This window comes from Macaca nemestrina, chromosome 16 (assembly GCF_043159975.1).
Source record: "Macaca nemestrina isolate mMacNem1 chromosome 16, mMacNem.hap1, whole genome shotgun sequence".
NCBI classification, from domain to species: domain Eukaryota; kingdom Metazoa; phylum Chordata; class Mammalia; order Primates; family Cercopithecidae; genus Macaca; species Macaca nemestrina.
The window spans coordinates 98,992,850-99,019,087 of record NC_092140.1 but is presented as its reverse complement, the minus strand read 5'-3'; the positions used below and the strand labels follow the sequence as shown (position 1 = coordinate 99,019,087).

At 43.2% G+C, this 26,238-nt stretch overlaps 1 protein-coding gene across 1 annotated transcript in view; it reads right to left on the bottom strand.

Moving 5' to 3' along the window:
* The window catches only part of LOC105490214 (ubiquitin specific peptidase 12), a 124,022-nt gene extending 111,309 nt beyond the window's left edge, over nt 1-12,713 (bottom strand). Inside the window, exons 1-2 of the mRNA XM_071081511.1 lie at nt 12,596-12,713; nt 9,843-9,995 (exon numbers count right to left, since the gene is read on the bottom strand). The gene's annotated coding sequence lies outside the window, so the exon portion shown is untranslated. The remainder of the gene's footprint in view (nt 1-9,842; nt 9,996-12,595) is intronic.
* Between the last annotated feature and the right edge of the window lie 13,525 nt (nt 12,714-26,238).

Below are 26,238 nucleotides of genomic sequence, written 5' to 3'. Positions count from 1 at the left end.
CTTTCCAGCTTCATCTCCTACCTCTCTCCCCTCATGCACTATGTTGCTCCCACTTGTTCCTCAAACACTAACAAGCTCCGCAGCGCCTCTGAGCCTTTGCACTGGCCTTTCCTTCTCCCCAGTGGCCTAATGCCTGGACCCATCCTGGCAGTTAGTGCTCAATAAATACTTGTTACTGAATGAACTGAAACTGATGAACACCTATACTTTAAGTATGTCCCACTCCAGAGCAAATAAAAGTAAAATGATTCTGATACACAGGGATGTTTTATCTTCTCCAAATAACACAGTATACACGTCAAGGCTCCTCAAGCACTAACAGATATTCTGCCTGCTTCTCTGAATCCCTTCTTCGAGTTGGAGTTTCCCATTTTCTTTCAGCATTTGCTCAGCTCTAATTAGAAAGTTTATCAGGAAAAAAGAAATAGCACAAGAAACTGAAACATCCTCTGGCCTCCAAGAAGCCTCCAGCATCTAGGCCTAACTTCCCCATTCCCAACTCGGATTTTATTTATTTGTGCCCTTAAGAGTTCTCCTATGGATACGTCTTCCTTCATCTTGCCTTCTCTCTACTACCTACCTCTCAAATTTTTCAGAGTAGCTTTTCTATATGTTTTACCAGGGTTTAACCATTTGTTGGAGTTTGTATGGTAAACCTTTGGCTCTATCTTGTCATTTTGCTGTCACTTTCACATTCAGATTTGCATTTTAGCACCCACGGGGCGTCCTTGCCACTTGACCTTCATCAGCCTACCTAGGGTACCTAGGGAGAGGTAATGTGCCACATTGGGGTTTCCTAAAATGTTCAAGCTAAGTCCTCAGCTGATGAAAATACACATGGTTTCTACTTCTTCTTTCAATATATACATATATATATATATATAGCTAAGCACAGCAATGTTAAACCAAATAAAAAATTCCAAAATATATTTAGCATGAAGAAACTCCTGTCATATACACAATAAACTGTTAACGGTGATTTCCTGGAATGAGGAAGTGGGAACTAGGGGAGAAGGTACAGGAGGGAATTTTTACTGTATACTTTTTTAGTTACACATACGAATGTACAACTATTTCAAAACTTCAGTAAATTGAGTATTTTTAAAACTTAAAAAGACATATTTATGTGACATTATTTTTAAATTACTAGGGCACAGTTTACTTTTTTTTTTTTTTTTTTTTTTTTTTTTAGTTTTAAAAGTAATGTATTGGCCAGGCCCAGTGGCTCACACCTGTAATCCCAGCACTTTGGGAGGCCGAGGCTGGCAGATCATGAGGTTAGGAGCTCGAGACCAGCATGACTAACATGATGAAACCCCATCTCTACTAAAAAATACAAAAATTAGCTGGGTGTGGTTGCGCGCACCTGTGATCCCAGCTACTCAGGAGGCTGAGGCAGGAGAATCGCTTGAACCCAAGAGGCGGAGGTTGCAGTGAGCCGAGATCACACCACTGCATTCCAGCCTGGGCAACAGAGCAAGACTCTGTCTCAAAAAAAAAAAAAAAAAGTGATGTATTTTGAGCCTAGTTTAACTCTGATTCCTCTCTGCCTAAGTAGATCATACACTTGAACCCCCACACTCCCTCCTTCGGCCTCTCTCAGGGTACTTATCTTCCACTTTCATTAGCTCTGACTCTCTGGGTGAAGAAAGAAAACAATCTCTTTATACATGAAGTAAAGGACAAGCATCTATTTGCCTGCTTCAAGAGGGCTGGCCTTGGGTTGTTTTTCCAGCATTATCAAAAGCAAGAGGTTATGGGGGAAGTGAGAGGTGGAAAAAGGGAAGTGAACCTCAAAATTTCTCACTGTTCTCGTGTTCCTGCCACTCCATCCTCAAGACCCAAAGAGAAAACAGATGCAGTAGACTCCAGTCCATAACGTGATCAGTGCCCGCACCTGCCCACGAGGTGGTCCTGTCACTGCCTTTTCCCCAGCACAGGGAGAGCACTTGCTCCTCCAAGCTCCTCTCCCTTGCTTGCTTATTTTTTAGAAGAATTTACTTTGGCCTTTCCCAATTCCCTCTGGTCAATTCTGCCAGGTATGTTGTGGACTTTTATTTCCTTTTTGTGTTTTTTAACAACAATTACACACAGGAGCAGATATATCTGCTTTCTGGCACAAACCTTGAGGATACACAAACGACAGATTTACGAGAATTTTTTTTCATAGGTTTTCCAGGTAAAAGTAAATGCACATCTATCTCTCCAAAGCTGCAACCAGGGTTGCTTCTCCAGCCAACCTGCCGCAGACTGGCATACAATGTCCCCAGAGCCACTTCTTCCTCTCGTCTGTTGCTGGTAAACAGCAAGGAGTTTTGAATCTTAAGGATTCTATTGTTAAGTGTTCCTGGGAAACAGGAAATACACAACAAAATAATGAATATGGGAAAGTCAAAGTTTATAAAGCTCAATTGTAGAAATAGTTGACCCTGAAATACTACAGGGTTTCAAGTTAAGACTTAGGGTGTCCGAAGGCTTGATTGACTCCCCCCGTACACACACACAAACACACATGCAGGATGTTCAGTTTGTGATTCTTTTTTTTTTTTTTTTTTTTTTTTGAGACTTAAGTCTCACTCTGTCACCCATGCTGGAGTGCACTGATGCGATCTTTGCTCACTGCAACCTTCGCCTCCCAGGTTTAAGCGATTCTCCTGCCTTGGCCTCCTGAGTAGCTGGGATTACAGGCGTGCACCACAACGGTTGGCTAATTTTTGTGTTTTTAGTAGAGATGGGGTTCAGGCTGGTCTTGAATTCCAGACCTCAGGTGATCAGCCCGCCTCAACCTCCCAAAGTGCTAGGATTACAGGCATGAACCACCATGCCCAGCCAGTTTGTGATTCTGAACAAGCTCTTAACCTTCTCAGCTCCAGTTTCCTCATGATACAATGGTGAAGATCCCTACCTCATCATGTTGTTGAAAGGATTAAATATGATACTGTACATAAGTTCTCAGCACCAGATCAAGCCCACAGGACAAAGGAGATAAAAGGAATGCATGGTTGTTCACCTGGAATCTTTCTTCACCTGTTCTTAACAGGACACTTCAGTCAAAATAGCTTGTGATTCCTTGACTCGAAAGGTAATGAATTTCCAACAGCCAAGAGGTGGAAATAACCTGCATGTCCATTGACAGAAGAATAGATAAACAAAATGTAATATAAACATACAATGGATTATTATTCAGCCTTAACAAGAAATGGTATTTCGACACATGCTACAACATGAATGAACCTTGAGGATGTTATGCTAAGTGAAATAAACCAGTCACAAAATGATAAATACTATATGATTCCATACAGTATTCCATTTGTATGAGATACCTAGAATAGTCAAATTCATAGAGCCAGAAAGGACAATGGCAGTTGCCAGGGACTTGAGGAGAAGGGCAGGGGGAGTTATAGTTTAATAGGCACAGAGTTTCAGTTTTCCAAGATGAAAAGAATTCTGGAGATAGATGGATGGTTGCACAACAGCATAAATGTCCTTAATACGGCCAGGCATGGTGGCTCACGCCGGTAATCCCAGCACTTTGAGAGGACGAGGTAGGTGGATCACCTGAGGTTGGGAGTTCGAGACCAGCCTGACCAACATGAAGAAACCCCATCTCTACTAAAAACACAAAATTAGCTGGGTGTGGTGGTGCATGCCTGTAATCCCAGCTACTCGGGAGGCTGAGGCAGGAGACTCGCTTGAACCTGGGAGGTGGAGGTTGCGGTGATCTGAGATCATGCCATTGCACTCCAGCCTGGGCAACAAGAGTGAAACTCCCTCTCAAAAAAAAAAAAAAAGAAAAGAAAAGAAAATCCTTCATGCCACTTAACTGTGCACTTAAAATGGTTACATAATAATAAAGCCTATTATATGAGTCTTCAGAGGAAGCTGAGAGGCAGTTTGGCACAGGGGTTAGAAAGTTAAACTTGGGAAAGACCCTGACCCTTTCAGTTTGTCAGTTACTTCTTAAATCACAGGTCAGTGTCTTGTAACAGTGTTGCATAAACACCAAGGCACAGTCAAAATTCAGGCTGACTATCCCTTACCCGAAATGATTGGGACCAGGAGTCTTCTGGATTTATGATTTTTTTTTCAGATTTGGGAATATTTGCATTGTACTCACCGGCTGAGCATCCTAAACCTGAAAATCCCAAACCTGAAATGCCCTATGATCATTTCCTTTCAATGTCATGTCAGCACTCAAAAAGTTTTGGATTTTAGAGTATTTTATTTTCCAGATTTTCTGATTAGGGACACTCAACCTGCAGTAGGCATCTTTAATGGATTTTTTGCAGAGTGTTTCCTAAATCACATTGCTAAGTCTTGTTATTCTTTTAAAATCTAAGCCCATCACACAAGAGCATGAAGATAATATGTTCGAGCATGAAGATAATATGTTCGAGCATGAAGATAATATGTTCGAGCATGCTCTCTGGAAGCACTGATTGTCATAGTGAACGGTTAAATAAATGTCAATGCATCCACACAAGTGAATATTATTTAAGCCTTCAAAAGATTAAGACAGGGCCAGGCTCGGTGCCTCACACCTGTAATCCCAACACTTTGGGAGGCATAGGTAGGAGGATCACTTGAGCCCAGGAGTTCCAGACCAGCTGGGCAACATAGTGAGACACCCATCTCTAAGAAAAATTAAAATTACCCAGTCGTGGAGGCACACGCCTGTAGTCCCAGCTGCTTGGGAAGCTGAGGAAGGAGGTTCACTTGAGCCCAGAAGGTCAAGGCTGCAGTGAACAGTGATCACACCACTGCACTTTAGGTGGGGTGACAGAGCAAGTCCCTGTCTCAAAAAAAAAAAAAAAAAAAAAATTAAGGGTATATGTGTCCGGCTCAAAAACACATCCACAATCTATTATTAAGTTAAAAAGAAACAGCAAATTTCAAGATAAGATGTAATTACGAGAACAGGTATAATTTTATACCCAATATTTGGAAGATTATAAATTTAACTATTGTGATTAATTCTGGGGAGTAGAATTATAGAGGCTTTCCCTTTCTTTTTTGTGTACTTCATTTTTGTTTAACATTTCATATTGAAAATGTATTACTTTTATAATAAAAACAGTGTTTCAAGGTTATCAGCCCAGTAGCTTCTTGCTCTCTTTTCACCTTGATAGAGTTGCCATTGATATCATGGGAACTGGATGACATGGAGGCATTGTGAGGCTCTCTGTCTTTGCTCTTTAAGCCATCCACTGTGTTACAGGCATAATCAGGCCTTTGGAAATCAGGTTGGCACCTCCCTGAGGTCCATTCATAACATTGCCACGAGCCCCCTCACAAAATGATGAAATATGGTCTAAATGAAGTGTCTCTTTGGAGGAATCTAGTCTTGGTTCTCCCACTTAACATCACTAGTGCCCTACTTAAAGATTTTCCAAGATATAGTGTGTAAAGAGTGTTGTAAGACTCTTACATAAATTAGTGAAAACTCCCACATAAATTTCTTTGCTGGTGTATGTACCCAAAGCCTTAGAGAAAGGGCAGCTGAGATAGGACAGCACAGAGTGGGTCATGAGTCCAGAGACAAGTCTTCAGTCGTCAGACCTGAAGCTCAATTTTTCTATCAAGGAACACATTTGGTGCAAGGGAGACAGATTTACTCAAAAAAACAAACAAACAAATAAACTCACAAGGACCTATTAGGATAGCTATATATATATGAAACTAACAAGCATTAGCAAAGATGTAGATAAATGCAGAGAAATTGTAACCCTTTTCTCTACAACAAGTGGAGAAATTGCTGGTAGGAATACACAATGGTGCAGCCAATGGTGAAGAAAACAGTATGGCAGTTCTTAAGAAAATTAAGCATAAAATTGCCATATGATTCTGCAATTCCATGTCTGGGTATGTATCCAAAAGAACTGAATGCAGGCAATCCAACAGATATTTGCACACTCATGTTCATAGTAGCATTATTCACAATAATAGTCCAAAGGTGGAAGCACCCAAGTGTTCAATGATGCATGAATGGATAAACTTAAAATGTGGTACACACATGTATACGGAATATTACTCAGCCATAAAAAGGAATGAAGACTGGGTGCAATGGCATATGCCTGTAGTACTAGCTACTCAGGAGGCTGCTTGAGGTCAGGAGGTTGAGGCCAGCCTGGGCAACATAACAAGACCTATTTTTGAAAAAAAAGAAGAAAAAAAATAAAATTGTGATATATGCTATGACATGGATGAACATGGAGAACATTTTGTTAAGTGAAATAAACCAGACACAAAAGGACTAATGTATGATTTCACTTATATTAATATGAGATAGCTGGAATAGTCGAATTCATAAAAATAGAAAGTAGAGATTATCAGAGAGGGAATAAGGGGAAGTTATTGTTTAATGGGTACAGCGTTTCTGTTGGGGATGATGAAAAAGTTGGGGTATAAATAATGGTGATAGATGTACAATCTTGTGGATGTATTTAAAGCTGCTGAATTGTATGTTGACAAATGGCTAAAATGATAAATATTGTGTGATTTTATCACAATCAAAAACTAAAGAATCTAAAAAAAAAAAAAAAAACCCTCACAAGGGACTTGAGGACAAAACAGAATGCCAATTTGTTAATTTACACCGATTTCCCTCCTCCTCCAAGTCCCCAGAGCACCATCACTTCCAAGACTGTGACCTGCTTACACATCCACTCTTCTGCTCCCACAGTCCGCGTGTCCACCCTGGGGGCCACGGCTTATTGATACTTCCATGTATCAGCCTAGGGATCCCCTGCTGCCTTCTGAATAAAGGGCGCAAATGCACGAAGCCTGCTTGCGAATCAACATGACACCTGGCTTCCGATACCGCTTCCCTGCCCGTCTGCTTCCACACTTCTCACTCACGGACTTCCCTGCTCCCCCCCCCCCACCTTGTCTCCTTTTCCATCTGTGCTGACCCTTTGGCTTTGTGACTCAGCTTTTGGATTGGCCACTTGGCTGGGCCCTTGGTCCCTGCAAGACTAAGTTTCCTGTATCTACTCCCTGTCAACTTTGAGTCAGCCAAACAGCTGAGGTCATTCTCTACTTGTCACCACTGATGGGGACGGAGAGCCAACACCACCAGTCAGTCACCCAGGCTGGGAATTTAAGCATCATCATTTCTTCTTTTCCTTCCCAGCCCTCCCATCCCCGCTTGCAGGCCAGTCAGTTCCACCCCAGGAATGTTCCCCCTCAGGTGTACATATTTCCTTCTGAAGCCCCATCCCCCTGCTGCTTGAGATCGGGGCCCATCATTCCCCAAAAAACCACTCTCCAGCCTCCTGCCTCACCTCTAGCCTCTAGTCTGTGCCCTCCAGTTCTTTATGCCCTGCCAGAGTGACTGTAAGTCTGGTCCCAGTGCTGCCCTGTGGACAAACCTCCACAGGTTCTCATTGCCAGGGGACCAAGTTGAAGCTCTTTGCGAGAACTGCACCCTCTCACTCCGGCTAGCCCACCACTCCAGCTCAGCCCTCCTCCCGCAGGCCACACTCATTCAACATGCTGAACTTTTGCCTTTCCCAAGGGCTTCCACCATCCTCCAAATCTGCCCACATTGCTCCTTCTGCCAAGAGTGACCATGTGGCCTGGTTTGCCCAGAACAATCTCTGTTTACGCCTATTGTCTGGTGTAATTATTAATTAACCCCCTCCCCCTCCACCTGCCCAAGTGTCCTGGTTTGAACAAGTTACATGGTCAGATTACATTTGCCCTAATTCTTCACCTGGCAAATCTCTGCTCATCCTCCAAGATGCACTTCAATGTCAGAAGCTCTGGGAAGCTTGGCCAAAGTCCTGACCTCTCCTTCAGGACTCCTTCAGCCTCATGTATGACTTGATGATGGTGTTTACCAGCGTGCATTATTAGGCAATTGTTTACATGTCTAGTCATCCCTACTAGACTTTTTCAGTCTTACATATGCTCAATTAATGTTTGCTGAGGAGGAATGAAAAATGAATCCATTAAATAGTTACCACGTAAGGGCCAGGTGCAATGGCTTGCGTCTATAATCCCAGAATTTTGGGAGGCTGCGGCAGGCAGGTCACTTGAGCTCAGGAATTCGAGACCAGCCTGGCCAACATGGCAAAACTTCACCTCTACTAAAAATACAAAAATTAGCCAGGCATGGTGGCAGGTGCCTGTAATCCCAGCTACTTGGGAGGCTGAGACAAGAGAATCGCTTGAACCCGGGAGATGGAGGTTCCAGTGAGCCGAGATCGTGCCACTGCACTCCAGCCTGGGCGACAGAATGAGACTCCGTCTCAAAAAAAAAAAAAAAAGAAAAAGAAAAAAAGGACTATGTGCCAGGCATTGTTCTAGGTTCTTGGCAAAACAGATAAACATCCTCTCCCTCTTGGAGTTTCCATTTAAGTAGAGGAAAGAGACAGAAGTTAATTTCTGAACCATTCACTGTTGAGGTACAGGTTCAGGATTTCCTTTGATTAAGCAGCCTTGCTCCTGGAGCTGGGGCTAGGACTCAGCTCCATAAGTCATACGGCTATGTGAGGAAAGTGGGCCCCATCCTGGTCAAACAAGCATTCGGAGAGTAGGAAAGAAGCATGGGGCCAGGCAAGGTGGCTCGTGCCTGTAATCCCACTGCTTTGGGAGGCAAAGCTGGAGGATCGCTGGAGTCCAGGAGTTCGAGACTGGCCTGGGCAATGTAGCAAGACACCATCTCTAGAAGGAATTTTAAAAATTAGCCAGGTGTGGTGGCGTGCCTGGAGTCCCAGCTACTCCAGAGGCTGAAGCAGGAGGATCACATGTTTACAGTTGTACATGCTCAACACCAGTGAACCTTGTCATGAAAACCCCCCCACCATTGCTGCTACCTAACTTTTGCTTTAAGCAACATAGATTTTTAGCTATCATGATATCAAATTGGCAGAGAAGTATACCCAGAGAGATTGCTATCCTTTAAATATTAACAATTAAAACAAAAATCAGGCCAGGCATGGTGGCTCACACCTGTAATCCCAGCAATTTGGGAGGCCAAGACGGGACGATCACCTGAGGTCAGGAGTTTGAGACTAGACTGGTCAACATGGCAAAACCCCATTTCTACTAAAAATACAAAAAAAAAAAAAAAAAAAAAAGCCAGGGCTGGGCACAGTGGTTCACGCCTGGCCTGTAATCCCAGCACTTTGGGAGGCCAAGGAGCGTGGATCACAAGGTCAGGAGTTCGAGACCAGCCTGGTCAATATAGTGAAACCCCATCTCTACTAAAAATACAAAAATTAGCTGGGCGTGGTGGTGCACGCCTGTAATCCCAGATCCTTGGGAGGCCGAGGCAGAGAATCACTTGAACCTGGGAGGCGGAGGTTGCAGTGAGCTGAGATTGCGCCACTGCACTCCAGCCTGGGCAACAGAATGAGACTACATCTCAAAATAATAAAATAAATAAATAAATAAAAACAGAAATCTAGAGAAAGGAGAATGGCAATACGGTCTGTTCTTTGGACGTGGTTTTGACAGAAACAAGACATCCAGGAACACTAATCTCATTGCTAGATTGCTTTAGGATTAAACCCTGCCCTAGAAAGCCCTAAATACCTTTCCTCCTGGGTGTATTATTAAGTCATCTGAGAAAGTCTCAATCCTATAACCAAAAGCACATTAAAGAAAAATTTCTTCTCACCGTTTTTACCTTGAGAGATGATAGAGTAGCAAGTTTATGGATGAGAATATCAAGTGGGCATTTTAATGGAAACTGGGCCAGAAAAAGATGGAATAATTCTTTTGTGCTCTTTCCTTTTAATGCTTGAGTCAAAGTAACCCATCCGGTTTTCTTCAATACTGGGTTCTGCGTTAGTGCTCCAGGAGGTAGAACCCTCTCCCTGGAAATGATTCATTACCTGTGTTAACTTGAAAGGTGTCACTCTTCACCTGCCTTCTCTTGTTCCATGGCACCACTGTAATTTCAATAATCTGCCTGCTTCCAGTACTACAGCAGACTTCTTCCTTCTGCTTCTTTCCTTTTTTCTCTCTTTTCTTTTCCTTTTTTTAACCTTTTATTATGGAAAGTATCAAACAAAAAAATTGGAATTGTAAAATGAACCTAATCTATGCATCATCCAGCTTTTCTACATCAAATTTATATACAGTAAAATGCATGCAAATAAAAAAATAAATAGGCTGGGTGCAATGACTCACACCTGTAATCCCAGCACTTTGGGAGGCCGAAGCGGGTGGATCACTTGAGGTCAGGAGTTTGAGACCAGCCTGGCCAATATGGTGAAACCCTGTCTTTACTAAAAACACAAAAATTAGCCAGTGTGGTGGTGTGCACCTGTAGTCCCTGCTACTTGGGAGGCTGAGACAGGAGAATCACTTGAACCCAGGAGGCGGAGGTTGCAGTGAGCTGAGATCACACCACTGCACTCCAGTCCGGGTGATAGAGCAAGATTATGTCTCAAAATAATAAAATAATAAAATAAAATAAATAAAAAAGGTTGGGCATGGTGGCTCATGCTTGTAATCCCAGCACTTTGGGAGGCCGAGGTGGGCAGATCACTTGAGGCCAGGAGTTCGAGACCAGACTGGCCAACATAGCAACACCCCATCTCTACTAAAAGTACAACAATTAGCCAGGCGTGGTGGCAGAAGCCTGTAGTCCTAGCTACTCAGGAAGCTGAGGCAGAAGAATTGCTTGAATCCAGGAGGTGGAGGCTGCAGTAAGCCGAGATTGCGCCACTTTATTCCAGCCTAAGTTACAAAATGAGACTGTCTCAAAAAAAAAAAAAAAGTAAAACGCATGGATTTTTTGATAAATCTGTATACCTGTTTAACTGCCACCCAACACACAGAACATTTCCATCACCCCAGAAAGTTCCTTTGTCATCCCCCAGGTTTATCAGTTTTCAATACCTGGTCATGCTTGTTTCATCTAGACCAATACCCCACAACCCCCAGAATGATTTAGAAGCAAATTTACACATCAGATCATTTTCTCTGTAAATATTTTCTTATGTTTCTCTAAAAGAAAATCAAAATATTTTTATCACACTGAAGTGAACAATATTTTTTCCACATTATTAAATATCTAGTCCCTGTGCACATTTCCCTAATTCTCTTTTAATAGATTTGTAATTGGTTTATTCACCTTTGAGCTATCCTACTGATTTTGAAATCATTCCAGATTAACATTTCCATCCACCATCATGATTATCTTTTTTCTTTCTTTCTTTTGTTTTTTTTAGATGGTTTTGTTTTGTTTTGTTTTGTTTCTTGAGACAAAGTCTCACTCTGTCACCCAGGCTGGAGTGCAGTGGCGTGATTTCAGCTCACTACAATCTCTGCCTCCCGAGTTCAATCAATTCTCATGCCTCAGCTTCCTCAGTAGGTGGGATTATAGGTGTGTGCCACCATGCCTGGCTAATTTTTTTTTTTTTGTATTTTTAGTAGAGATGGGGTTTCAGCATGTTGGCCAGAATGGTCTCAAACTCCTGACCTCAGGTGATCCACCTGCCTCAGCCTCCCAAAGTGCTGGGATTACAGGAGTGAGCCACTGCACCCGGCCACCACTATCATGATTATCTATTAACTGAGTACTTTTTAATCTAACACAACTATGACTCAATATAGCTGTCCAGTTTAAATTTCCAGTACTGCTATTCATACGGCTTATCCTTCCACAAGAGTTAACTAGCTTTTGTATGAATAAACCTTGTTTCTCTGCCCCTGAGAATTTGATTATGCTGTCTCTTATCTCTACCCTGCCCTCAAACTTTCATTAAATAAATATTTGTGCAACACCTACTGGGTGTCAGGGCCAACGCTAGTTTCTTGGCAATCAGTAGTGAACAAGATACACGTAGTTCTTGACCCAAGAAGGTTATGACACCCTCCCCTCTCTACCTGGTGGAATCCATTTACTTTAAGGTAAAGTTCAAATGTCACCTCCTTTGCCAAGTCAGCCTGATCTCTTCAGGCAGAAATCAGGCTTCTATAGTATTCTCTCATTCTTTTAAGATTCCTACCTCACTTCATTTGCACTATTCCTAGAAAACATACCACCTGGCCAGGCATGGTGGCTCGTACCTATAATCCCAGCACTTTCGGAGGCCAAGGTGTGTGGATTGCTTGAGCCCAGGAGTTCGAAACCAGTCCTGGCAGCATAGCAAGACCCCTCTCTACAAACAAACAGGAAGAAAGAAAGAAAGAAAGAAAGAAAGAGAGAAAGAGAGAGAGAGAGAGGGAGGGAGGGAGGGAGGGAGGGAGGGAGGGAGGGAGGAAGGAAGGAAGGAAGGAAGGAAGGAAGGAAGGAAGGAAGGAAGGAAGGAAGGAAGGAAGGAAAAGCAGGAAGAAAGAAAGAGAAAGAAAACATACCACAGAAGGAATCTGAACATAAGATCTGTAAAGAGACTTACTTCAACTTTGTAGTACCCTCAACAGCTAATGGAAACAGTGAATGAATGAATATATAAGAGCAGCTATTAAAGAAAAAAAATTACCCATCAGCTGCCAAACTTGAGACAACAGTTTGAAAAAACATGTTTTTGAAAATTCTCAAGTTGGTATAGGTGATTGCAATGCCCTGAGGAGATCTGGGGAGAAAAGTCCATTTATAAAGCAATTGGGAATTGGGCTAGAGATTAAAAGGACATACCTTGAAGTAGTTTCCTTCTTTTAGTTATCTTGTTCCATGAGGGTATATTTCTGAACTTGGCACAGGGAATTAAAAAACCAATTTTCTGTAGTCAGAAATTCTTAAAAATATTTCTGTGCTATTATAAAAATTTGAAAATATAAAAAGAACAAAGAATCAGCCATAATTCACCACTCAGACAAAATCACTGTGACTATTTTGGCATATTTCCTTCCTGTCTTTTTTCTCTGCATATAGAAAACTGGAGAGCTGGATTTATCAGTGGCGCTGGGCACGGGTGGACCTGCACAAGAACGTTTTGTTTTCCATATTAAGGTCATGTGGTCTTTGTCTGCTCTCTGGCCTACCTTTCCCCACTAATGACCTTTCTTTCTTTTTTTCCTATTTTCTTCTAGCCCTTCCCTCACTAAACCCAGAGTTCTGGTCTTGTGACCGTAACGTGAGTCTTCACTCAGATGTCTGGTTCCAATGTCATGTCCCTGACCGGGATACTGACCCTGTCACCTTGAATCCCTTCACCTCACTTACCTGGCTCTGAAACCAAGTTCATGGACCAGACCAGACCTGATCTTTAATCTTTATTATATTTTTTTCTTTTTTTCCCCATAGCGTTAAAAAGTCTTTGCAAATAGAATTATTATTATTATTATTATTACTGAGACGGAGTCTCGCTTTGTCACCCAGGCTGGAGTACAGTGGCATGATCTCGGCTCACTGCAAGCTTCACCTCCTGGGTTGACACCATTCTCCTGCCTCAGCCTCCAGAATAGCTGGGACTACAGGCGCCCACCACTATACCCAGCTAATTTTTTTGTATTTTTAGTAGAGACGGGGTTTCACCGTGTTAGCCAGGATAGTCTCTATCTCCTGACCTTGTGATCCGCCCGCCTCAGCCTCCCAAAGTGCTGGGATTACAGGCGTGAGCCACTGCGCCCGCCCTTTTTTTTTTTTTTTTTTTTAAACAGAGTCTCCCTCTGTCACCCAGGCTGGTGTGCAGTGGTATGATCTTGGTTCACTGCAACCTCCGCCTCCCAGGTTCAAGCGATTCTCCTGCCTGAGCCTCCCGAGTAGTTGGGATTAAAGGCATGCGCCACCAAGCCCAGCTAATTTTTGTATTTTTAGTAGAGACGGAGTTTCACTATGTTGGCCAGGCTGATCTCAAACTCCTGACCTCAGGTGATCTACCCGCCTCAGCCTCCCAAAGTGCTGGGATGACAGACATGAGCCACTGCGCCCAGCCTGTAAATAGAAATTGAATGGCTGCATATTATTCTTTTTTGTTTGACCATAATTATCTTAACCATTCTAATATTGACCTTATGTTACTTTTAATTTGTCATTATCATAAATAGCATTGTGATGAATATCTTTGCAATTAAATCTTTAACTGTATATCGGATTTTCTTAAGTCAGATATGTACAAATAAAAGCACTGACATAAAATATGGCATTAAAATATTTCATATGTATTGTTAAAATGACTTCTAGAGAGAGTATACAAACGTAATTACATTTCCACTGGAGAGTGCAGTGTGTCCGTTTTGTTACATTGTTGCCAATATTATGTATTATTGTAGAAACAGGGAACAAAAGGGAATTTAGGAATAGAAAGGAGCTTTCTCAATGTGAACAGCATCTATGAAAAATGTACAACTAGCAACATACTTCATGGTGACAGACCAATGCTCTTCCCCAAGATCAAGAACAAAGAAGGGTGTCCACTAATATCACTTCTATCAGACGGTGTATAATTTTTAAATATTTGCTCATATAAGCTATTTAAAACCACGCTGCATTTCAAATTGTATTTCTTTGCTTGGTTGCAAGAGGAGCCTTTCTTATGTATATTAGCAATTGCCCTTCCTTTTTTGTGAATTATATATCTGTCATCTTTGCCCAGGCTTGCTTTTTTTTTTTTTTGAAATGGAGTCTCGCTCTGTCACCAGGCTGGAGTGCAGTGGTGCTATCTTGTCTCACTGCAAACTCTGCCTCCTGGGTTCCAGCGATTCTCCTGCTTCAGCTTCCTGAGTAGCTGGGACTACAGGCACCCGCCACCACATCCAGTTAAATTTTTGTATTTTTCATAGAGATGGGGTTTCACCGTGTTGGCCAGGATGGTCTTGATCTCTTGACCTCATGATCCTCCTGCCACAGCCTTCCAAAGTGCTGGGATTACAGGCGTGAGCCACCGCACCCGGCCCAGGCTTCTGTTTTTGTCCTAGGGCTTTTTACATTATTTCTGTTGAGCTCCCTAAATTTTCATCTTAAATATTTCCATGAATTTGTAGTATGTTTTTTCTCTTTTGTATGCCATATTGTTGCCATAGAGTTTTGTGTGTGTGTGTGATCAAAATCAGTTTGTTTCTTTTTAAGCTGCTTTTATGCTTAATCATGTCTTCTTATAGTACTTCACGGTACTGAGGAAACTATACCGCTTCCATATTCAAGAACTAGTTGAGTAGTTCATAGCCTATTATTTGGATAACCAATTTTCCTATGAAAAGCAGTTCTTATATCCTGCAACTGGTGTTGTCTGTATTATTATAACACATCAACAAGAAAAAAAAGTGTCAGAGAATCTAATTTGGAATACTGGTTCAAAATCATAATATGTAGCATTCATTCTAGGTTCCGAGCCATGTTTTTATGTGCAAGACTCAGAAGAAAGGTGAGGTTGATATTCAAGAATTATACAGAGGCAACCTACAGAATGGCCTTTGTCCGATTTATCACAGAATTTTACAGGAAAGGGTAGCCTAATTTGCATCAGATGTTCACCATGCTTTCATAATTGTTTGATATGGAAATGGAAACCTGTCTCCTCCCGTTCAAGAATAGCTGAAGAGTAGGGAGGACAAATAAGAACTGCCCAGGCTAGAATGCAGTGGTGCAGCCTTGGTTCACTGCAGCCTCAACCTCTGGGGCTGGAACAGTCCTCCTGTCTCAGCCTCCCGAGTAGCTGGGACCACCAGTATGTGCCACCATGCTCAGCTAATTTTTGTTTATTTTTGTAGAGAGGGAGTCTGATATGGTTTGGCTGTGTCCCCACCCAACTCTCATCTTGAATTCCCTCGTGTTGTGGGAGGGACCCTGTGGGAGGTAATTGAATCATGGGGGCAGGTCTTTCCCATGCTGTTCTTGTGACAGTGAGTAAGTCCCATGAGATCTGATGGTTTTATAAAGGGGAGTTTCCCTGCACAAGCTGTCTCTTTGCCTGCCACATAAGATGTGACTTCCTTCTCCTTGCCTTCGGCCATGACTGTGAGGCTTCCCCAGTCACACGGAACTGTGGGTTCTCCATTAAACCTCTTTCCTTGGTAAATTTCCGGTCTCCGGTATGTCTTTATCAACAGCATGAAAACAGACTAATACAGGGTCTCACTATGCTGCCCAAATTGGTCTCAAACTCCTGGGCTCAAGAGATGTGCCCACCTCAGCCTCCCAAAGTGCTGGGATTATAGGTGGGAGCCACCTCACCTGGCCTGTGATACTGTTTTTAAAAATTTTAGTCTGTTAGTTTATAAAAGTAACAGTTTAAAAAATCTTTTAATTATTTGACTTTACTTGTAGCTTAGCTCATCTCTAATTATTTTCAGGTACTAGCCTGGAGCTGATAAATGACCTTATTTTTATACCTCATATTCTTTTGTCTTATAATGAGTTTGAATGTGAGTCAATAAGACAAGATGTACCTCAGTGTCACCACTTTCCAGAAATAGTATCATTTATATATGATGAGTAAGATTTTTATGATACCAAAAAATTCTCAACATAAAACAACAGGAAAGCCCATATGAAACAATTTAGGAAGAATATTTAGACTAAAGTACAAAAAAAGAGTCCAGGATTACTGAATTTCAAAAGGAAGTCATCTGGCCTGGCATGGTGGCTCACACCTATAATACCAGCACTTTGGGAGGCCAAGGCGGGTGGATGACTTGAGGTAGGAGTTCGAGACCTACCTGATCAACATGGTGAAACCCCATCTCTACTAAAAATACAAAAATTAGCCAGTCGTGGTGGCACATGCCTGTAATCCCAGGTACTTGGGAGGCTGAGGTAGGAGAGTTGTTTGAACCTGGGAGGCGGAGGTTGAACCCAGGAGCTGGAGGTGGGAGGGAACCCAGGAGGCAATGAGCCGAGATCACACCACTGCACTCCAGCCTGGGCAAGAGAGTGAGACTGTCAAAAAAAAAAAAGAAGTCCCCTATCAACCACCATTTCAAAATAAATCAATGAAGAGAAAAGGGAACTGCAGAAGCCAACAGCACTGAAAGGTGCCCGGGACAAGGCAAGGCTGCAGCATGATACAAGCTCTTCGCCACTTCACTGACATCAACATCACTCTCCCGACACTCAGGGCTGGGCAGCCTTTCTAGAATTTGCTTTCTGTACAAGGCAGTACCTGCACATAGCACGGACTCAAGAGACGGTGCAATTACTAACACCTTTTCAGTAGGTTCTTGGGGAATACAGTCAGTTTTCAAAGAGTTCCACGGTGTGGCACTCCAGACAGGGTCTCTGGAGCCAGGCCATCCAGATGCAAATCCTGGGTCTGCTATTTACCAACTCTGTGACCTCAAACATTTTACTTAACCTCTGAGTGTTGGTGTACACTCGTTTAAAATGGAAATAATAGTAGTATCAGAGGTTTATGTCAAGATTGAATGAGACAAGACATAAAAAGTACCTGGTATCGAATAAGCATCTGGTATACCTGAGCTAGTCACACACAGAGGAAAGTAAAGCACCACCAGTTAGACATTTTCCATCTGTAACAGCTTATGCAAGTAAAACAAAACAAAAAAATAGAAACACTCTCTAAGGGCCATTGAATCGGTTAGAATTAGGTTTAGTTATATGAAATAAACAAATAATCATCCCACCCCATGCCCACACACTCAGACACACACAAACCCCAGCAGTTCAGAAATACAGAAATCAGTTTCTCTCACACATAAAATAAGCTGGAAAGTACGCAGCCCAGGGTTGCACAATCACCTGGATTCAGGCTCCTTTGGTTGCATAGCTCCTCCCTCCTGCTCTGTCTGCTTCCTGGTCCTGGAAGGCTGCTTGGCTCCTACCATCTCATCTCCTTTTTCAAGCAGTGAGGAGGAGGAAGGTGCAAAAATGAACCTACACCTTACCATTTAAAAACACTTCTCAGACTGGCCTTTGTGGCTCACCCCTATAATCCCAGCACTTTGGGAGGCCGAGGCAGGAGAATTGCTTGAGCCTGGGAGTTTGTGAGACCACGATGGGCAACATAGGGAGACCCTGTGTCTACAAAAATTTTTTTAATTATTTGGGCATGGTGGCTGACACTTGTGGTCCCAGCTACTCAGGAGGCTGAGGCGGGAGGATCACTTGGCTCTGAGAGGTCAAGGCTGCAGTGAGCTTTGATGGCACCACTGCACTCCAGCTTGAGCAGTAAAAGCAAGATTCTGTCTCCAAAATAAATAAATAAACAAAAATATTTATCAGCGATTACATCCAACACTTCCATTAACATCCCATTGGCCAAAATTTGGTCTCATAGTCTCATCTAGCAATCGGGAGGCTAGGAAATAGCCTTTATTCTGGGTGGGCGTGTGCCCAGCTAATAAGTGGGGGTTCTAGCACAAGCAAAGGAAAGAATGGATATTAGAGAGGAAAGGAGCATTCAATTCCCCAGCCCGGTGGATAACAAACTGGCTCTGAGCAAGAAACATAATAATATTCAAATACAGGAAGGCAGCCCCAAGACTGACTGACTATTTATTTGTTAGGGCATAATTGTCAATGGTTTACTTATTGTGTCTTATAGAATCATAAACTAGATTATGTCCTCAGCCCTCCTGGAAATTCTTGGCAGAGTGTGCATCCCATTCAACCTCCACAGCATAAAGGAAAGGGAAGGCACTTGGGGAGGATTTCAAAGAAAAGCCATCAGGATGACTAATAGCTCAAAACAATAAGACCTAGAACGCACTGTTAAGGAATGAGTCAGCTAGGGAAAGAGATGGCTAGAGGGTGACTAAATAATGATTACTTGCTATACAAAGGTCTCTGCACGGAGGAGGAGGGAGTGGGAGGAGGAGAAGAAGGTGGACGATGACCAGGAGTATGGTCACCTCCATTAGGGATTGAATGGAAGGAAACGGGAGCAGGAGTGACTTAAAGAGACCTGAAAGGACAAATATGCTGAAGGGGATGCTTGTCAAAATACAGGAGATGGTGTAAACATATAGCATGTGGGGATTATACATTGACATCTCTGACCACCGTGGTATTTGAATGTGCTCTTCCCTGAAGCAAGGCTTGAGGGTTTGCAGGGGCACTCACAGGTGGAGGGAGGGTGAGTGACCAGAACTCCTATGATTTCCTTCTCTGTGCCCCAGTTTCCCTCATGGAATACCCCTGTGTTGGAGTTCAGAAAAGAGATCCTACATTGATTTGAAAGATACACTCTGGTTTTGCAGATGTACAGAAAATAATAACTAAACAGTATCAGTATGTGGCAGGACAGATCCTACCAGTAGAAAGGAATGCCCTTTTTGTATTTTAGGATCTCATTTTTTAAATTATAAGAGCAGTATAATGGCTTTCCAGTCAAGATGGCCCTGTAAGATGCATGCCATCTGCTGCACACATTTAACAATGTCAAACTAATACACAAAGAGAAAACCAAAAAAGCTATAGCATGGTTCAGAAACAAGACAATTACTTACATGGACCAGAAACAGAGAGAGCTGAGTGAGGCAGAAACTAGGACCAAGGGCCATGGGTCTCAAACAGGCAGTGGTAGTCGAGAATCTGGCTTCTCTAGTAAAGCCTGCTCTGCCTGACGCTAGAGACCAAAGCCAGGTGCCTGTAGAAGCCAGGGGCTGCAGTAGAGCTCGCCTTCCTCCTCTCCCCCAGCTCCTGCTCCACTCCCACTCCCCAGGGGTAACCACACTCCCTTTTCAGCCCTCCTGAGAGCCACTCTGTAAGATAAGGACATGTGGCATCTACAGGGCTTCCCACCTCGCTTCCCCTTCCCTGATTTCTATTCAGTTCTGCCACTGCCCTTACCTCTTCATTCTGTTAACTATGATTCTTTTGTGTTTTGTACGTAGGTGCACTGCAGAAATGTGTAATATGACTAAACCCATAGAAAAGGGAACATATTCTATGTTATTAAATCTGCCATGATTTAACAGAATATTTTTTCCAAATTCAATACATAGCTCAAAATCATGTCCTATTTTAGTTAGCTTCATTTTTTTTTTTTTTTAAAGGCAGAGTCTCACTCTATCACCCAACTGGAGTACACTGATGTGATCATGGCTTACTGCAGCCTCATCCTCCCATGCTCAGGTGATCCTCTCACCTCAGCCTCCTGAGTAGCTGGGACTACAGGCATGTGCCACTATGCCCAGCTAGTTTTCATATTTTTAGTAGGGACGGGGTTTCGCCATGTTGCTCAGGCTTGTGTCAAATTCCTGAGCTCAAGCCATCTGCCCACCTCTGTAATCCCGGAACTTTTGGAGGCCGAGGTGGGCAGATGCCTCAAGACCAGGAGTTCGAGACCAGCCTGGGCAACACAGTGAGACCCCATCTCTACAAAAATTAAAATTAAAAAATTAGCTAGGCATGGTGGCACTTGCCTGTAGTCCTAGCTACTCAGGAGGGTGAGTCCTAGCTACTGGGCTCAAGAAGATCACCTGAGCCCAGGACATCAAGGCTACCTTGAGCTATGATGGCAACACAGCACTCCAGCCTGGGTGACAGAGCGAGACCCTGTCTCAAAAAAATATGTATTATTCTTGCAGCCCCTTGACTTCCTGTTTTAATATGAACTGATGATTTTTTTCCTTTTTTTTTCCTTTGTTTAAGATGGAGTCTTGTGCTGTTGCCCAGGCTAGAGTGCAGTGGTGCGATCTCAACCTCCGCCTCCTAGGTTCAAGTGATCCTCCTGCCTCAGCCTTGCAAGTAGCTAGGAATAGACGCCTGCCACCACCACATGCAGCTAATTTTTTTGTAGTTTTAGTAGAGACAGGGTTTGCCATGTTGCACAGGCTGGTCTCGAACTCCTGAATTCAGGTGATCCACCCGCCTCAGCCTCCTGAATTGCTGGGATGACAGGCGTGAGCCACTGCATCTGGCCTTGAACTGACGACTTTCTAAGCCTGTTACACAAATGACACCTGAGCTTCCTTCTCAATGATTTACTAGATGAGTGCCCTTGTTCTTGGGCTCCATGTCTCCTTCTTGGATTCCTGTTCCGATTGGAAGGAGTATATCCTCAATTAATTTTTTCAGAAAAGGTATATGTAGAGATAAACTTTGTGAGTGCCTTTTGTTTTATTCTCACAGCTGCCTGTTTGACTGGATGTCAGTTTCTAGGTTGAAATCAGTTTTCCTTATAAATTTGGGGTCACTGTTTCATTGTGTTTTAGCCATGTTACTTTAGATATATCTGATGCCAATTTGTTCTTCATTTCCACCTAAGACACTTTTATTTCTTCTCTGCAAAACTTTAGGGTTTTCTTTTTCAAACTCGACATTCTGAAATCTCACCATAATATGTTTAAGTGTGATCCTCTTTTTTTCATTCATTGTCTTTGGTACTATTGTCTTTTTCAATATAAGCACTTGAATTCTTCTTCAGTTCAAGGAAATTATCTTTCATTTCTCTAAGTGCTTTCTCTTCATTCACCATTCTCTCCTCCTGGAACTTCTATTAGATTGATAGTGAGTTCTGTTTTTTCACTTTCCCTCATTATGGCTCCATATTTTGGAATATCTCTTTGTCCATATCTTTTACATCACTATACAATCTTCTACTTCATTCAGTCCTTCTATTTTAAGTTTTCACTTTGGCAATCATGATTTTAATTTTTGAGAATTTTTTCATACTTTTTGAGTGTTCTTTTTTCATAGCCATCTGTTTCTGTTTTTTTTTTTTTTTTTCAGAAGATAAATCGCATGTCTTCTGGGGCTTAGCTTAGGAAGGTCTTTTTTTTTTAGTTCTATTTCTTGCATTATACGTCTCCCATTCTCTGAAGTAATGTATTCTATTGGCTCAAATTGGTCTTTCACAACATTAGGTTTTTAAAAAATGTCTTAAAGGCTGGGCATGATGGCTCACACCTGGTAATCTCAGCACTATGGGAGGCCAGGACGGGTAGATCACTTGAGCCCAGGAGTTCAAGACCAGACTGGGCAACATGGTAAAACCCTGTCTCAACAAAAAATACAAAAAAATTAGCTAGATGTGGTGTTACATGCCTGTAGTCCCAGCAGCTTGGGAGGCTAGGGAGAATCTCTTGGGCCTGCTGCACTCCAGCCTGGGTGACAGAGAGAGACCCTGTCTCAAAAAAAAAAAAAAAAAAAAAAACTTTTTAAAAATATCGACTTGACTGGATTAAGGAGTACCTAGAGGACAGATGCAGCGGCTCACACCTGTAATCCCAGCACTTTGGGAAGCCGAGGCGGGCGGATCACTGAGTTCAGGAGTTTGAGACCAGCCTGGCCAACATGGCAAAACACCATCTCTACTAAAAATACAAAAAAAAAAAAAATAGCTGGCGTGGTGGTGCACACCTGTAATCCCAACCTACTCGGGAGGCTGAGGCAGGAGAATCACTTGAACACAGGAGGCAGAAGTTGTAGTGAGCCAAGATCGTGCCACTGTACTCCAGCCTGGGTGACAGAGGGAGACTCAGTCTCAAAAAGAAAAAAAATAGTAATAAAGGAATTGTAAGGGTGTTTCCAGAAGAGATGAGCATGTGAGTCTGAGTAGATTCAGTGGACAAGACCAGCCTCAGTAATGCAGGTGGGCACCATCCAGTCAGCTGAGGTCTCAGATAGACCACAAGCAGAAAAGCTGCATCGGTCTTTCTCTGGAAGCTGGGATATACTCTTCTTTTCCTGCCTTGGGCATCAGAAACCCAGGCACTCTGGTCTTTGGACTCCAGGATGTACACCAATGGCCATTCAGGTTCTCAGGTTTACAACCTCGGACTGGGAGTTACACTATCTACTTCCCTGATTCCGAGCCTTTTGGACTTGGACTGAGCCACACTACTGGAATTCCAGGGTGTCCAGCTTGCACATGGCCTGTTGTGGGACCTCTAAGCCTCCATAAATCAAGTGGGCTGATTCTTTTAGCAAATCTCCTCTCATGTATCTATTTAATACATATATATGTAGATATAGATATATTATTTATATATTGGTTCTGTCTCTCTGGAGAACCCTAATACAGGAGCCAAGTGAGGTTGACATATTTACCACCCTGCCTTCTCTCAGCAGGGTTGCTGCGGGTTGGCTGCTCCAAAGGCAACACTTTCCAGCACCTCATTTACAGCTAATGACCTAGAAAATTCTTTCACTACTCCCCTTCTATATCAGCAAAAATAACTAAAAGTACTTTGCCTTCATGTGTCAAGGAAAGCAATATATCTTAACTGTCCTGCCTCAGGGCTAAGTCAACTCCTGCTGTCGTAATATAATCTGGAGGAATCTTGTTTGTCTTGCTGTTCTACAGAAAGTCACATGGGTTCATTACCTGGATGATATTATGCTAATTGGATCTAGTGAGCAGAAAGGAGCTTAGATTCTCTGGTAAAACACATGCTTGCCAACAAGCTGGGAAATAATTCCCTGGGAAGTCCAGGGTCCTGATATACTGATGAAGTTCCTGAGGGTCCAGTGGTTTGTTGGAATATCTCCTTCTGAAGGAAGATCGGCCAGGCACAGTGGTTCATGCCTGTAATACCAGCATTTTGGGAGCCCGAGGTAGGAGGATCGCTTGAGCCCAGGAGTTTGAGACCAGCCTAGGCAACATAGCGAGACTCCATCTCTATGGGAAAAAAAAATAATCCAGGCACAGTGGCAGGCACCTATAGTCCCAGCTACTCCTCAGGAGTCTGAGGTGAGAGGCTTGCTTGAGCCTGGGGGTCAAGGCTGCAGCGAGCTGTGATTGTGCCACTGTACTCCAGCCTGGGTGACAGAGAGAGATCCCGGACTCAGAAAGAAAAAAAAACAAACATTAAAAGGAAAAGGGAGAGAGCATGCTTACCTCTTGCCCCACTGGTTATGTAGGAGGCACAATGCTTAGTGGGTTTCTTTGGATTTTAAAGACAACATGAATCATACTTTGGTGTGTTCCTCTAACCTCATTACTGGATTATTCACCTGATAAGGCTGACAGTTTTGAGTGGGCACAGAGTGGAAAGAGGTTCTGACAAGTCCAGGCTGCAGCACAAGCAGTCTGACAGCAGACCCAGTGGAGTGGAAGAAGCTGTGGCAGACAGAGCTGCTAGATGGGGACCCTGGTAAGACCCAATGCAACCTGAGTAAAGCTGTGACCTCTTCTACTGACAACTGTTTTTCATCCGAAAAGCAGTTCCTGGACTTAGAGGGCCCAGATACAGACTGGGCATCTGACTCTGGGTCACAAATGACTGTGTGATGTGAACTGCACCTGATGACCTGGGCCCGCTCAGCAGTGTTCGTTGTAAAATGTAAATGTACTCTAGTATCTTTTCCTCACCCAGGACAAAGCTCATGACTGAGATCCCTACAACAAAAGACAGATTAACAAAAGAAAAGCATACACATTTGTTTAATATAAATTTTACATGACATGGGAATCTTCAGAAATGAAGATCAAAAAACAAACAAAAAAACGGGAAAATGTGTATCTTCAGGAACACAGAGGTATAGTTGGAGGACCACAGAGGTATAGTTGGAGGACAAAAGGTCTAATCTAATGTCAATAAACTGGGGGGAACTTAGCAAGGCCTGTTGATTCAGATGATTCAAGGCATCTCTGTGTCTTCATTCTTTTCCTCCAGGCACAGGGCAGGACCCCTCTGGAATAAGGACCTTGTGACTTATTTTCAGAAGACACTCGGTCCAGGTTTTATGGCTCTTTTGGGGGACAAAGAGCAAGGAGGAATTCTTTCTAGTTTCTATGACCTCCTTCTACTGTTTCCTCAAATGCCAAGGCGCCATATTTTCAGGCGGCATTTCCTGTACAACATCAGTGTGTATGAGATCAGGCTCTGGCAGATCTGGAAACCACACAGAAACTTCAGGAGCACACTGTGGTGCAGGCTCCCATGGTACCTTTCCCACTGTCTTATTGTTCCTCTCTCAACACATACCCATGGCCTCATGGGGAGTTCCCTGCCCCCACTAAATAGAGGGGGGAAAGGTGTGGGTCAGGTTTATTAATGGATCTTCATGTTAAGATGGAACCAGCCAGAAATGATGAGGTGTTGAACTATACCCCACCCAGGAATGGCCTGAAAGAGAGGGGTGACAGACAATCTTTCCAGTGGGCTTTGGGTGTTAGGTCTGGTTTATTTGCATGGAAGTGAAGACAGTCTGAGCAACGACCCTCTAATCCATAGCCAGTCATTGACAGGCTCACCACGTTAGTCAGCAACTTGGGAAAGAATAAACTGCATATTTGGTGACCCGGAGGGCTGGGGGAGAGGTGTGTGGACTACGCACAGAATGTGAGGATGTTTTTAGACCATGTAAATGCCCCCCACAGCATCCGCTGTGAAGGAGCCTCTCATGAATCCTTTTGGTCATTGGGTTGCCCTAACAAAGAGCCACAGCCCGGATGGCGTAAACAAAAGACATGTATTTTCTTACAGATCTAGAGGCTGGAAGTCCAAGGTCAGGTGCCATCAGTGTTGGTTTCTTCTGAAGCCTCTCTTCCGGATTTGTAGAGAGCTGCCCTCTCTTGTCCCCACGTGGCCTTTCCTCTGTATGTGTGGACAGGGAGAGCTCTCTGATGTCCCTTCCACTTCTTCTAAGGACATCAATCCTATCAGATTAGGCCTCAACCTTTATTATCTCAATCATCTCCTGTCTCCAAACACAGTCACATGGCGGAATTAGGGCTTCACTATATGCATTTGGGGTCCACAACTCTGTTTCTAACAATAATCATGTGGTCACGATGATCCAATCTGTGGATATCTATCGGTCTCTCTCCCGTACTTCCCATGTACTTGCTTAATTGGTCCATGAACAAAGCAAACGTGGCAGGGATGCATGCTACGCATAGGCTCAGCAGCACACGCTCACCAAGACTGATCTGGCCTCTGCCAGAACTCAATGTCCAATCGGCCACAGCAGATCAACAGAGACCCTAAAATGGCACCATTCCTTAAAGAGACCCAGCAAAGACATCTGATTGCAGGCAGATAACTTTGGATCCCTTTAATCAGGTAGGAGGCAGAATTAGCCTCACAGAGAAAAATATTTGCTCCAAGTATGGATTTGCCTTTCCTGTCCCCAGCATGTCTGCCAGCACCAAAGTTCATGGACTTAAAGAATGTCTTGTCTATCCCAAATGGTGTCAAAAGTCAAACATCTCCCTGCAGGGATACACTTTTCAGAGGTGGCAATGTGACAGCAGGCTCACAACCATGGAATTCACTAGTTTTATCACGATTCATTCCCTAGAAAAATATGGATTAACTGGGCCGGGTGCGGTGGCTCACGCCTGTAATCCCAGCACTTTGGGAGGCCAAGGCGGGCCAATCACAAGGTCAGGAGTTTGAGACCAGGCTGGCCAATATGGTGAAACCCCGTTTCTACTAAAAATACAAAAATTAGCTAGGCGTGGTGGTGCACACCTGTAGTCCCAGCTA